Here is a 13,936-nt window from a genome sequence, read left to right on the forward strand (position 1 = left end):
CTTCATCAAGTAAGCCACTCCTATCCAGGTAATCCTGGCATGACCCGTCGAACGTTTGACAGTTACTCTCATCGAGACCCTGAACTTGTCAAAGTTAAAACAATGATTGGTTAGTTGGAGGGCCATCTTAAAAGGCTTTGTCAAATGGTTTAACTCAGCGGCCTGGCAGCCCATGAAAAGCCTCGAATTTGGGCCTGGCAGCCCTTGAAAAGCCTCGACTACACGGTTTTATTTGCATTTGTCAAGATTTTTCTCTTTTGATAAATTTTATGTTGAACCAGTGTCTATTGGCCCGGCCAGACTATAAGTCATCAGTCCGGTGTTTCTTAACCCGGCACAAGCTTTCAACTATCAGTTGTTAGTACAAACTCAATTATAAACCGGAGTTTTCTCAACCCGGTTAGGCTGTCAACTATAAGTTATCAGTACAAGTTACAATCTGGAGATTATTAACCTCGCCTGGTTTCGACTACAAGTCGCCAGCATCGAATATGGATAATCCGGTGTTTATCACAACCCGATACGGTTTTATCCTAAACCGGCACAATATGGAAGGAGTTATCAGTACTCAAGATTGGGGTTATCACCTTTACTACAAAAAGTTGGTAAAACCAACAATGTGATTCAATGTCACAGGTATGATTTCATATTTGATTATTCTTAAGTGCAGCCTTGGTTATAAACCCGGGTTATATGTTGGGCATTATGACCCGTCCGGCGGTAAACCGCCAGGACACTTTAAACTTGTTGTATGCAGAAACAAGTTTGTTAAACCGGCTTGGCTTTGAACTATAAGTCGCCAGTATATATATATATATATATATATATATATATATATATATATATATTTGTATTGTGCCATTGGAATCATGTGCTTATAAATCATTGGGTTAGATTATTCAAATAGCCAAAGTTGGCTGAATTTTCATTATGATATTGAATGAATAAGGTTTTCACCGGATTATATTATCTTGAATAGCCAACATGGCTGGACTTTTATGGTTATTAATAACCGGTATTATTAAGTTTTCAAAGTCGCTTTAGCGCAATATCTATTATTTTATCAAAGGATATGATTTATTCTACAATGGAAGGAATAGTCCCGAGTCGCTGCAGGCTTACAACCCGGCACTTGGGGGCTACATTATTCAAATCGAGATTACATGCAAGTCTCATGTCGCTGCAAGCATGCATGATGACACTTGGGGGCTAATGCAAAGTCATTTTTACTAGTCTTATTGAAGACTCGACTCATCATATTATAATGAGCCGGCCCTTGGGGGCTACCAATTGCTCCTGTCAACAATTCAAGGTACACAAGTTTTCGTCCATAATATTGAAGGATCCATTGCTCAGTTGGTAAAGCACAAAGCTCTTAACCTTGTGGAGTGGGTTCAAGCCCTACGATGGAAGCTACATTATAAGATGTTATTTTCATTGAAGTATATATCAAGTCCCGGTTCAGTATTATCTTACTAAGCCGGCCCTTGGGGGCTACACATCACTGCTAAAATCTACATAATTATATTTACAAAGTTCCTGCTCATTATTGCATAATGACCCGGCCCTTGGGGGTTACACTGATTGAAGTTTTTATAAGCAATTACAAGTCCCAGGTTGCTGCAAGCATGACAACCCGACACTTGGGGGCTACATATATGGAGTATTCAGTTTATATGATTGAGATGAACAAACCGGATTTCTTCAAGGTTGAAACACTTATTGGAGCAAGTCTTAAGTTATCACTATGTTCTCCTCTTAAGACTTGGGGGCTACATGTATTATGCATATATAAGGAGGAACATCTTCATTTTACCAGTTTTGAGCAAATCAGGAAGATCAATTACATGACCCGGTGTCGACAACAATTATGACCCGGTGCCATCAATATTTATAAACCGGCCAGTTTGGTAATATTAAACCGGCAAGTTTTACATCTTCAAACCGGCTGAATATTAGATAAGTATTTCAAGACCCATATTTCTTAAACCGGCGCTTTGGAAGCCGACTCAAGTGGATTATTCTTCACAATGTTTCTCTGTGAGAAACCAATGTCAACAAATTGAGTATGAAGCTGGCTTGTTAACCCGGATTTTCTAGAAGGAGGAAATGACAAGGACTTAAGGATCATCAGGTATCGGTTTACAAGAATTCTTAACCCAGAGCATAACCTGCCAAATTTGTTCTTGTGTTTATTTTGCAGCATAAGTTTACCATGGATAAATCCAAGCTAAACTTGGGGGCTAATGTCGGGGATATACCCCACGGTGTAAACCGGCCGGAAGTATAACCCGGCCGGACTAGGCGTTTCATTGGTAAACCGCTAGAGGATTGGCGATTTACGTGTCTGGCGGTTCACTGGTATGACGATTCATGAGCCTGAAGACTCATTGGTGACCCGGCTGGACTTGGCGGTTTACTTGAGACCCGGTTTACACTTGGCGATTCACTGGCGACCTGCCCTGACCTGGCGGTTTACAAGCAACCCGCCGGAACATTATGACACACTTGTGACCCGGCGGACGGGTCAGATGAATGACAAGGCCCAAGGCCCAGAAGGCCGGTTTATGTCAATGGTATGCCGGTTTAAGAGGAAAAGCATGAGGAACATTTATCTTACAAGGAGTTAAGACCTGGACTTGTATCCGGTTTGAATTAGAGATAGACTAGTCCTAATCCTAATAGGACTCTATATGTAACCCACCCCTCCAACATATATAAGGAGGGGTAGGGCTCCCCAAAAGGGACAAGAGAGACAAGTTCCACAAGTTGGACAAGTTAGGTTTAGACAAGAGCTCTCGAGATAGAGCACTCTTGTAACCGTGATCATCATCATCAATATCAATGAAGCAGGACATAGGCTTTTACCTCCACCATGAGGGGCCGAACCTGGGTAAAACATCGTTCCTCTCGTCCCGCTCAACCCCTCTCAAGCTACCACATAGATGCGTTGGCCTCGCAACTAAGTCCTGACACTAAGGACATCTGCCGTGACAATTCCACGACAGTTGGCGCCCACCGTGGGGCTGCGACATGGTGGTGTTGAGTTCTTGGAGGGATCTCTTCAGGGATCGAAGAGCTCACGAGTAGACAAATGAAGGTTTACGTTCCAGAAGATTAAGAGTGCGTCGGATGTGCTATCGCCGCCAAGGATCACGTCACAGGGGCCAGCAGGAGTGCAAGAGAATTTTTTTGCAGTTGAATCGCAAGCCGCCAGGCGTGTTTTTCTGTTACAGCATGTTTTTCCGATGCACCTAGTCCCGAGGTGTTTTGTCGCTGCGACGACTTCCAAGCCATAGAAAGTCCATCAATCATACCAACTACTGCTGCATGTTATCATACAAAGGACAAAACAGGATCTATGTTGCTCACGTAGGTTGAGTGCTAGTTTAATTTTCAGAATTGCTATCTCGGATAGCTATACATACATGAAGGCAGGATGTACAAGGAAATATGAGCCGAGACGTCCAATCAACAGCGCAGCACACGAGAAAGAAAGAAAAGGGTGTGGGGTTGCCGAGTCAAAGTACGACCCGGAGAAAGACAGGGACGTGGCCGCATATTCGGCCCTGGCCTACGATGGTCAAACTTTTGCCTGTGAGCCGGCCGAGTGGACATCTGACTCGCCCGCGCTAAATCACCGCCTTCACCAATCACCATTAGCCGGGGCTGCCCCCGATGTGCCTCCTCTTCCTCGGCCCACACACCTTGTCGCTGCCCCATGGCTGCGCTGCTGCCTCAAGACGGCCAAGCTGTTGTTCGCCTGCACGCCTCACCGTTGCTGCTCCTTCTACAAGCACTACAGCTGCACCTCCAGGCACTAGTCAAACTGATGGGTCAAGCCAAGCACGACCCGGAGGAGATCTAGGTCGCATGGAGTCGGCTTCATCTCCACGCGCCGCATCAAGATATCGACGCGTCTCCGGACTGGGTCCTGCCGTCGCCGCTGCTGCACTTCTGAACCACCGCTGCACTGGGTCATCTTCTACCACCATCATTGACCCGAGGGTGCCTCCGCTGCTGCTTTGTGCCGCCGGCCCCCAAACCTCCCAAACCGCCGGCCTCCAAGTGTTGCGAGCCGCCCCGACGGAGTTGCCATTGAGCCACCCCGGCCAAACCGGCTTCGTCTACGGCCTTCACACCTCTGAACCGGCCAAAGAGTACACTACAGTTTGCACGCAGTGGAGATTATACAAACTATGACGAACTCTCGCGAGGCCTTTGAAAGGATCAACACAAAAGTTCTTGGTTACCTACAGATGCCATATGGTGATCATCTGTTGCCTAAAATCAGGTGATATTTATCTTACATATATTGTTAAGTATATGTTGATTTCCTTCGACAAACAACTACTCCGCCCTGTTGTATGTTTTGTACGCAGGACAATTGTGGTTTATACCATGGGTACGGAGCACGTACTTGCAACATTGCGCTCGGTGTTCGTCCGTGCCTCATTACCCAGTAAATGGACGCACAAGCCGCCACCCTTGCGGCCCGAACTACTTCAACTCACCGGAACCATCCCTGTGATTTACTCATCCGTCCGCGCTGCCTTACAACGCCACGGACGACTCGCCCATCCGCCGTCGTGGCCGGTTCACGTGTCCACGCTAGTTTACAACATCGTGGCCGACTCGGTCGTGATTAATTTCAGCTTCACCATGGTGATCATCAACTCCACGGTGGATAACCCCTGGCATGATATATCAGGTGAAATCCATCCAGTATATTTTATATTACATATTGCCTTCTTTAAAAGAGCAATTACTCCGGTTTGCAAAGTTGTTTAATGCAGGATCCTAAACCACCATATTGGTGCAAATTTAAAGGCCGTCAGAAAATTTCCGGCTTAAAAAGAAGGATTCCGGTTTAATATCCGGCTCAAGGGGAAGATGTCTCCCACAAAGCTTTGAAGCTCTCAATATCCGGTTTAAGAATTTCCGGTTCAAGAAGAATTTATCTCTTGCAAAAATTTAAAGGTTTCCCAAGAGGACCTGCTGCCCGGACGCACGGTTCAAACATGGGTATCCTGCCTTATGGGTTCATCTTCATATGATTACTTGGGGGCTTCCTGTTCAAACATAGGTGTATTCACCAAAGAGAACATGGCGTTACTACCTTCTTGATGCGGCTATCAAGACAATATTATCATCAGGGGCCAAAGAGAGTTTGTTGCACATCACAACTCTAACATAGGCACCCGGCGAGCACAGCTCAGAAATATATCACATGGGGGCTTCAGCTTGCAAAGCGGAGTCCTATCCATTAATCCGGCTATCATGCCACAACAAAGCTTGGGAGCTTCACACCCAAGGGGCCAAAGAGAGTCTTGTTGCTACGCATAACTAAAACATAGGCACCCATTGAGCACAACTCACAAAGTTACTTGGGGGCTCTTTGTGTCAAATACCAAAGAGTTTGAAAGGACCCTTGTAGCTAGGTATCGACCCACGGCTTGGAAGCCTGGTGTATTCACCTAAAACCCGGGTTAACCTGCCTTCATCAAGTAAGCCACTCCTATCCAGGTAATCCTGACACGACCCGTCGAACGTTTGACAGTTACTCTCATTGAGACCGTGAACTTGTCAAAGTTAAAATGATGATTGGTTAGTTGGAGGGCCATCTTAAAAGGCTTTGTCAAATGGTTTAACTCAGCGGCCTGGCAGCCCATGAAAAGCCTCAAATTTGTGCCTGGCAGCCCTTGAAAAGCCTCGACTACACGGTTTTATTTGCCTTTGTCAAGATTTTTCTCTTTTGATAAATTTTATGTTGAACCGGTGTCTATTGACCCGGCCAGACTATAAGTCATCAGTCCGGTGTTTCTTAACCCGACACAAGCTTTCAACTATCAGTTGTTAGTACAAACTCAATTATAAACCGAAGTTTTCTCAACCCGGTTAGGCTGTCAACTATAAGTTATCAGTACAAGTTACAATCCAGAGATTATTAACCTCGCCTGGTTTCGACTACAAGTTGCCAGCATCGAATATGGATAATCCGGTGTTTATCACAACCCGATACGATTTTATCCTAAACCGGCACAATATGGAAGGAGTTATCAGTACTCAAGATTGGGGTTATCACCTTTACTACAAAAAGTTGGTAAAACCAACAATGTGATTCAATGTCACAGGTATGATATATTTCATATTTGATTATTCTTAAGTGCAGCCTTGGTTATAAACCCGGGTTATATGTTGGGCATTATGACCCGTCCGACGGTAAACTGCTAGGACACTTTAAACTTGTTGTATGCAGAAACAGGTTTGTTAAACCGGCCTGACTTTGGACTATAAGTCGCCAGTATATATATATTTGGATTGCGCCATTGGAATCATGCGCTTATAAATCATTGGGTTATATTATTCAAATAGCCAAACTTGGCTGAATTTTCATTATGATATTTAATGAATAAGGTTTTCACCGGATTATATTATCTTGAATAGCCAACATGGCTGGACTTTTATGGTTATTAATAACCGGTATTATTAAGTTTTCAAAGTCGCTTTAGCGCAATATCTATTATTTTATCAAAGGATATGATTTATTCTACAATGGAAGGAATAGTCCCGAGTCGCTGCAGGCTTACAACCCGGCACTTGGGGGCTACATTATTCAAATCGAGATTACATGCAAGTCTCATGTCGCTGCAAGCATGCATCATGACACTTGGTGGCTAATGCAAAGTCATTTTTACTATTCTTATTGAAGACTCGACTCATCATATTATAATGAGACGGTTCTTGGGGGCTACCAATTGCTCTTGTCAACAATTCAAGGTACACAAGTTTTCGTCCATAATATTGAAGGATCCATTGCTTAGTTGGTAAAGCACATAGCTCTTAACCTTGTGGACGTGGGTTCAAGCCCTACGATGGAAGCTACATTATAAGTTGTTATTTTCATTGATGTATATATCAAGTCCCGGTTCAGTATTATCTTACTAAGCCGGCCCTTGGGGGCTACACATCACTGCTAAAATCTACATAATTATATTTACAAAGTTCCTGCTCATTATTGCATAATGACCCGGCCCTTGGGGGTTATACTGATTGAAGTTTTTATAAGCAATTACAAGTCCCAGGTTGCTGCAAGCATGACAACCCGGCACTTGGGGGCTACATATATGGAGTATTCAGTTTATATGATTGAGATGAACAAACCGGATTTCTTCAAGGTTGAAACACTTATTGGAGCAAGTCTTAAGTTATCACTATGTTCTCCTCTTAAGACTTGGGGCTACATGTATTATGCATATATAAGGAGGAACATCTTCATTTTATCAGTTTTGAGCAAATCAGGAAGATCAATTACATGACCCGGTGTCGACAACAATTATGACCCGGTGCCATCAATATTTATAAACCGGCCAGTTTGGTAATATTAAACCGGCAAGTTTTACATCTTCAAACCGGCTGAATATCAGATAAGTATTTCAAGACCCATATTTCTTAACCGGCGCTTTGGAAGCCGACTCAAGTGGATTATTCTTCACAATGTTTCTCTGTGAGAAACCAATGTCAACCAATTGAGTATGAAGCTGGCTTGTTAACCCGGATTTTCTAGAAGGAGGAAATGACAAGGACTTAACGATCATCAGGTACCGGTTTACAAGAATTCTTAACCCGGAGCATAACCTATCAAATTTGTTCTTGTGTTTATTTTGCAGCATAAGTTTACCATGGATAAATCCAAGCTAAACTTGGGGGCTAATGTCGGGGATATACCCCACGGTGTAAACCGGCCGGAAGTATAACCCGACCGGACTAGGCGTTTCATTGGTAAACCCGCCAGAGGATTGGCGAGTTACGTGTCTGGCGGTTCACTGGTATGACGATTCACGAGCCTAAAGACTCATTGGTGACCCGGCTGGACTTGGCGGTTTACTTGAGACCCGGTTTACACTTGGCGATTCACTGGAGACCTTCCCTGACCTGGCGGTTTACAAGCAACCCGCCAGAACATTATGACACACTTGTGACCCAGCAGACGGGTCAGATGAATGACAAGGCCCAAGGCCCAGAAGGCCGGTTTATGTTAATGGCGGGCCGGTTTAAGAGGAAAAGCATGAGGAACATTTATCTTACAAGGAGTTAAGACCTGGACTTGTATCCGGTTTGAATTAGAGATAGACTAGTCCTAATCCTAATAGGAATCTACATGTAACCCGCCCGTCCAACATATATAAGGAGGGGCAGGGCTCCCCAAAAGGGACAAGAGAGACAAGTTCCACAAGTTGGACAAGTTAGGTTTAGACAATAGCTCTCGAGATAGAGCACTCTTGTAACCGTGATCATCATCATCAATATCAATGAAGCATGACGTAGGCTTTTACTGGGTGACCAAGTTTGTGAAGGTTTGGAAGTCACCTGAAGACTTACCACGAGTGATTGGACGAAGTCTGTGTGACCTTAGTTCAAGGAGAATACGATGAGGACTGTGTGTGTGTCCTCAGGTTTAAATACCTAGCCGCTCTAACCAGACGTACAACTGTCACAGCAGTTGGAATTGGTCTACCAAATCATTGTCTTCACCAAGCTTACTGGTTCTATTTCCTCAACCCCTTCATTTCCTCATTACTTTGTTGTGTGCTTGTTCATATATGTTTGAAGGCTTTGATTGAAGACTTTCTCAATTTCCTTAGTTCAATTTCTTCAGTCTATTTCTCTTCACCCTGCTTTATCCTGTGTTTACGCTATCTCTACTCTATGTTTGTTTTCAATTCATCGTGATATCCATGCTTATGTTATGTCATGTCTGCATCTAAGTACTTATTTCGCTGCAAGTAGTTCTTCGCTTAGGAATTTCCTCGCCCTAAAATTCCTCAATTAAGAATTTATAAAAATCGCCTATTCACTCCCTTCTAGTCGACTTAACACACTTTCAATTGGTATCAGAGCAAGGTACTCCCTTGTTCTATGTGATTTTGGTTTAACCGCATGGAGTTTTAGTTATGTTGACCGTAGGAATGAAGACTGTGACATGCCCCATCTTTGACGGTCATGATTATCCCAAGTGGAATGTCATGATGAAGAAGCGCCTCATGGCGATGAACAACGAACTCTAGACCGTCAGTGAGATTGGTCTTACTGACCTATGCAAGATGGCAGAGGCTAATGATATTCGCAAGTACATGCTACACAACCTCATGGCGAAGGACATCATCTGCTCTGGCTTGTCACAAAATCAGTTCAGGAACATTATGCATCTCTACCATGCGAAGCTCATCTGGGACCGACTCTCTGAGGTCTATGAAGGACATCGATCTCACCATGAACCCTGGTTTGAGGACTTCATGGAATCGCGCAAGGCTATGACTTTCATTCCAAAATCATCATCCTCTGCATCATGCCTTATGGCAAAAGGTGCCAAGGTAACTGAATGCTACTTATCTGAGTCCAGTGATGATGAATCTGGTGATGAATTTGGACCCAGTTATGTCAAAATTGCTTCCCTTGCCACTAAACAACAAAGAGCTTTGGAAAAAGTTCAAAATATGCTAGATGAGAGCGATGATATGTTGGGTGAAGAAATGGATTGTTCTAAAGCTTTGGCTGAAAGTCTTCAGGGACTCCAGTCCAAGTTTGATAACCTTCAGAGTCATCATAACACTCTCTTATCCGATCATGAGAAGCTTTCTTATGAATTTCTTCAAAGAAAGCAAGATCTTGAGCAGTTAAGAGTGAGTTATGAAGATCTTCAGAAGGAGCGTGATTCATTACTTGCTCAACAAATCAGCGCTGCCCAGGAAGAGTTTAATCCTCCATGTTTGAAGTGCATTGAACGTGAAGCTGCAAATTCTTCACCTGTCTCTGCTATCACTAATTCCTCATCTGAGGATGCTACTAGTATCACTGACCATGCAGGGCTGAAGGAATTGTATGTGACAGGCATGTACAAAAGCCTCAAAGGGCATCAGGCTCTTTGTGATGTGCTTTAGAAGAAGATCCTCAACAGGAACCCTAGGAAAGAGGGTATTGCCTTTGAGAGGAAACTCAATGCTGATGGAACCTACTGGAAACCTGATGTAGCGCCCCAAGACCGACACGCCAGGTGTCCTCCAGTTATTCGCTGTCATTTCCATGTTATTTGCTTGCGTTTTGCATCTTGTCATGTCATCATGTGCATTGCATCATCATGTTTTCAAAACTTGCATCTGTCCAGGTCTCCCCGTTCCTTCCGTTGTCCGTTCTGAGTCCAGACACACTTGCACGCGCCCGCGACACGTCCGAAATATTATTTTATAAGTGGCCGAAAAATGTTCTCGGAATGGGATGAGAGTTGGCGTGCGGTGTTCTTTTGTTGTTAGTAGGCCGCCTGCCAAGTTTCATCGCATTTGGAGTTCGTTTGACGCCCCAACGATTAACTATAGCGGCAATATAGTCGGTCTAACGTCGGACGTTTTCGGTCTCCGGAAACAGTCACCGGTCCTCCCTCTCTTCTCTTCTCTCAGCTCGAGATCGTCTACACAGCTCACGACCTACCGCCAGGTCCAACCTAACCTCTCTCGTCAGCCCGCGGCTCTCCTCGCGCGCGCGTCCGAAAAGCTGTCCCGGACCCGACCCGGACTGTCGCCACCGTTGTGTCTGGATCATCCCCAAACATCTACAAAATATCACCGTTTTATTATTTCGACTCCCTAGCCTATTCTTCCTGAACCGTCCGATTTCGATCCAATGATCCAGATCCCTCTCCTTTCACCTACATGCTATATGTAGCTCCTAATCCCTAAATTTTAGCCCGCTTGTCCCATCCATTCCATGCCCGCCGCCGCCACCATCTTCTTGGGGATCCGCGCTGCCCAACCTCCAACTGCCACCCACTCTCACTTGAATTCCCCATAGAGCCAACCCGAGCATCGCCCGATCCCCGCTGCTCCATCCACCCCATTCATCCACTAGGCCCTCCCCGCAAGCAGCCTCTCAAGCGCCCCCTGCATCCCTCGCCGTGCCCCGTCTCTCCTGCCTCGCCATCAAGCCCCGCCATCCCCGCCGACGACCTAGACTAGCAGCGCTGCCTGTCGTTCGTCGCCAGCGGCCTCAACCACCAGGGTGCCTCCGCCGGACCAACAGGTCCCCTGCCTCATGCCCTTTTTCCTTTTCCTGAATCTCCTGCTCCTCTAACCTCTGGATTCTGTCCCGTTTGACCAAGTTGCCGCCAGGGAATCCCGCGATGGATCTCCGGCCGCCGTGCCCGCCTGGTTCGGCCCTGGATCCATCGCCGGCAACCAAAGCTCCGTCCCGTTCCGGCCACCTCCGTTTGTTTCCCGTTCCCGGCACCGACGTGGAGCCGTGCCACTTGCAGCCGTGCCAAGACATCGGTGCTGCTCTGCTTATTGGCGAACAGAGGACATGCGCCGCCTCCTTCAGCTTCGCCCGCGCGCCACCTCGCCGGAGAATGTCGTCACGCACCCGGATCCGCTCATCTCCGCCATGTCCCGTGCGCGCCACCGCTGCGCCCCTGTACTGAACCTGCTGCTGCCCCGCATCAGCCCGTCGTCCTGCTCCTGGACCTCCCCGCGCACGGTTCATCGTCCCCGCGCCCGTCGTCGCCTGATCCGGTGGGCACAGGCCGGAGACAGCCCCTGCTCGCGTCGCTAGCATCTGCCTCCTCTGCTCCAGGTCGAGCGAGCGAGGGAACCGCGAGCGTTGACCTCCACCCTGCGCGAGCCGGCCCAGCCGCTCCCCTGCGCGAGCCGGCCCAGTCGCTCCCCTGTGCCACGCCAAGGCCCATCCGGCCCATCTTTTCCTCTGGGCCCAAAGTGAGCAGCCCCCTTGTGCACTGTTGGGCCAGTCTTGTTTCGGCCTGTTTCTGTTTTTTTAGTTATGTGAATTTGTCTAATTTCCCAGGTTTTACAGTTTTTCAAAAAACCCCTTGTGCTTCATGCATATAATAACTTAACAACCGAGCATCGGTTTAAAATGATTTATATATGAAACTTGCTTAGAATTTTGTCTAGTTTAATATTATTCAACTTTCACCCATGTTTAATATGTTTAAAATGATGTTTGTTTAACTTTGCTCCTATGCCATGCTAAAATGACTTAATTCATAACTAAATAACCGTAACTCCGAATTTAATAAACTTTATATGTAAATGGGGTGGTTTAACATGGTGCACTCGTCTTGCATGTTTAACAACTATAAAATTTGGTTTAGGGAAGAACAACACCAAACCTAATATATGCATATGGGGATTTACCGGAATTGTTGTTCGTTGCTTCCGGCCTCATTTAAACTTGCCTAGATAGATAGTTTCATTATGCTTCAACTCTTGCCATGCTAACAACATTTAATATTGTTCAGTACCTAATCGAGAGAGAACTAAATAAGTCATGTGGTGTTTCATCAATATGCAACTCGTTGCATATTGAGCTCCATTTAATTTGTAGGATTGTTTGTGCATTTTGCCATGTCATGCCTCATTTAAACCGGACATGCATCATACCTGGTTGTGCATCATGCCATGCTTATGTGATGGTTGTTTACTTTGTTGTTTGCTTCTTTCCGGGTTGCTTCTCGCGTTAGCTTTGGTTTTGTTCCGGAGTTGTGAGGATTCGTTCGACTACGTCCGTTTGTCTTCTTCATGGACTCGTTCTTCTTCCTTGCGGGATCTTAGGCAAGATGACCATACCCTCAAAATCACTTCTATCTTTGCTTACTAGTTGCTCGCTATTTTGCTATGCCTATGCTGCGATACCTACCTCTTGCTTGTCATGCCTCCCATTTGTTGAACCAAGCCTCTAACCCACCTTATCCTAGCAAACTGTTGTTTGGCTATGTTACCACTTTGCTCAGCCCCTCTTATAGCGTTGTTAGTTGCAGGTGAAGATTGGAGTTTTGTTCCATGTTTGGAACATGGTTATTTTGTTGGGATATCACAATATCTCTTATCTAATTAATGCATCTATATACTTGGTAAAGGGTGGAAGGCTCGGCCTTATGCCTGGTGTTTTGTTCCACTGTTGCCGCCCTAGTTTCCGTCATATCGGTGTTCTGTTCCTAGATTTTGCGTTCCTTACGCGGTTGGGTTATAATGGGAACCCATTGACAGTTCGCCTTGAATAAAACTCCTCCAGCAATGCCCAACATTGGTTTTACCATTCACCACCTAGCCTTTTCTTTCCCTTGGGTAGGCCTGCCCAAGGGTCATCTTTATTTTAACCCCCCCGGGCCAGTGCTCCTCTGAGTGTTGGTCCGAACTGGGCAGCCTGCGGGGCCACCTCGGGGCAACTCGAGGGTTGGTTTTATTCGTAGCTTGACCTATCTGAGTGTGCCCTGAGAACAAGATATGTGCAGCTCCTATCGGGATTTGTCGGCACATTCGGGCAGTGTTGCTGGACTTGTTTTACCATTGTCGAGGATGTCTTGTAACCGTGATTCCGAGTCTGATCGGGTCTTCCCGCTAGAAGGAATATCCTTCGTTGACCGTGAGAGCTTGTGATGGGCTAAGTTGGGACTCCCCTACAGGGATTTGAACTTTCAAAAGCCGTGCCCGCGGTTATGGGCAGATGGGAATTTGTTAATGTCCGGTTGTAGAAAACCTGAAGTTGACCTTAATTAAAATACATCAACCGCGTGTGTTACCGTGATGGTCTCTTCTCGGCGGGGTCCGGGAAGTGAACACAGTGTTGGAGTAATGCTTGACGTAGGTTGTTCTAGGATCACTTCTTGATCATAGTTGTTCGACCGTGCTTTTGCCTTCTCTTCTCGCTCTCATTTGCGTATGTTAGCCACCATATATGCTAGTCGCTTGCTGCAGCTCCACCTCATACCTTTACCTTACCCATAAGCTTAAATAGTCTTGATCGCGAGGGTGTGAGATTGCTAAGTCCCCGTGACTCATAGATACTTCCAATACCAGTTTGCAGGTGCCGATGTTACCGAGCAGGTGACGCAATCAAGCTCAAGGAGGAGCTCGATGAAGATCTTGTC

Source organism: Triticum aestivum, chromosome 3A (assembly GCF_018294505.1).
Source record: "Triticum aestivum cultivar Chinese Spring chromosome 3A, IWGSC CS RefSeq v2.1, whole genome shotgun sequence".
Classification (NCBI taxonomy): Eukaryota; Viridiplantae; Streptophyta; class Magnoliopsida; order Poales; family Poaceae; genus Triticum; species Triticum aestivum.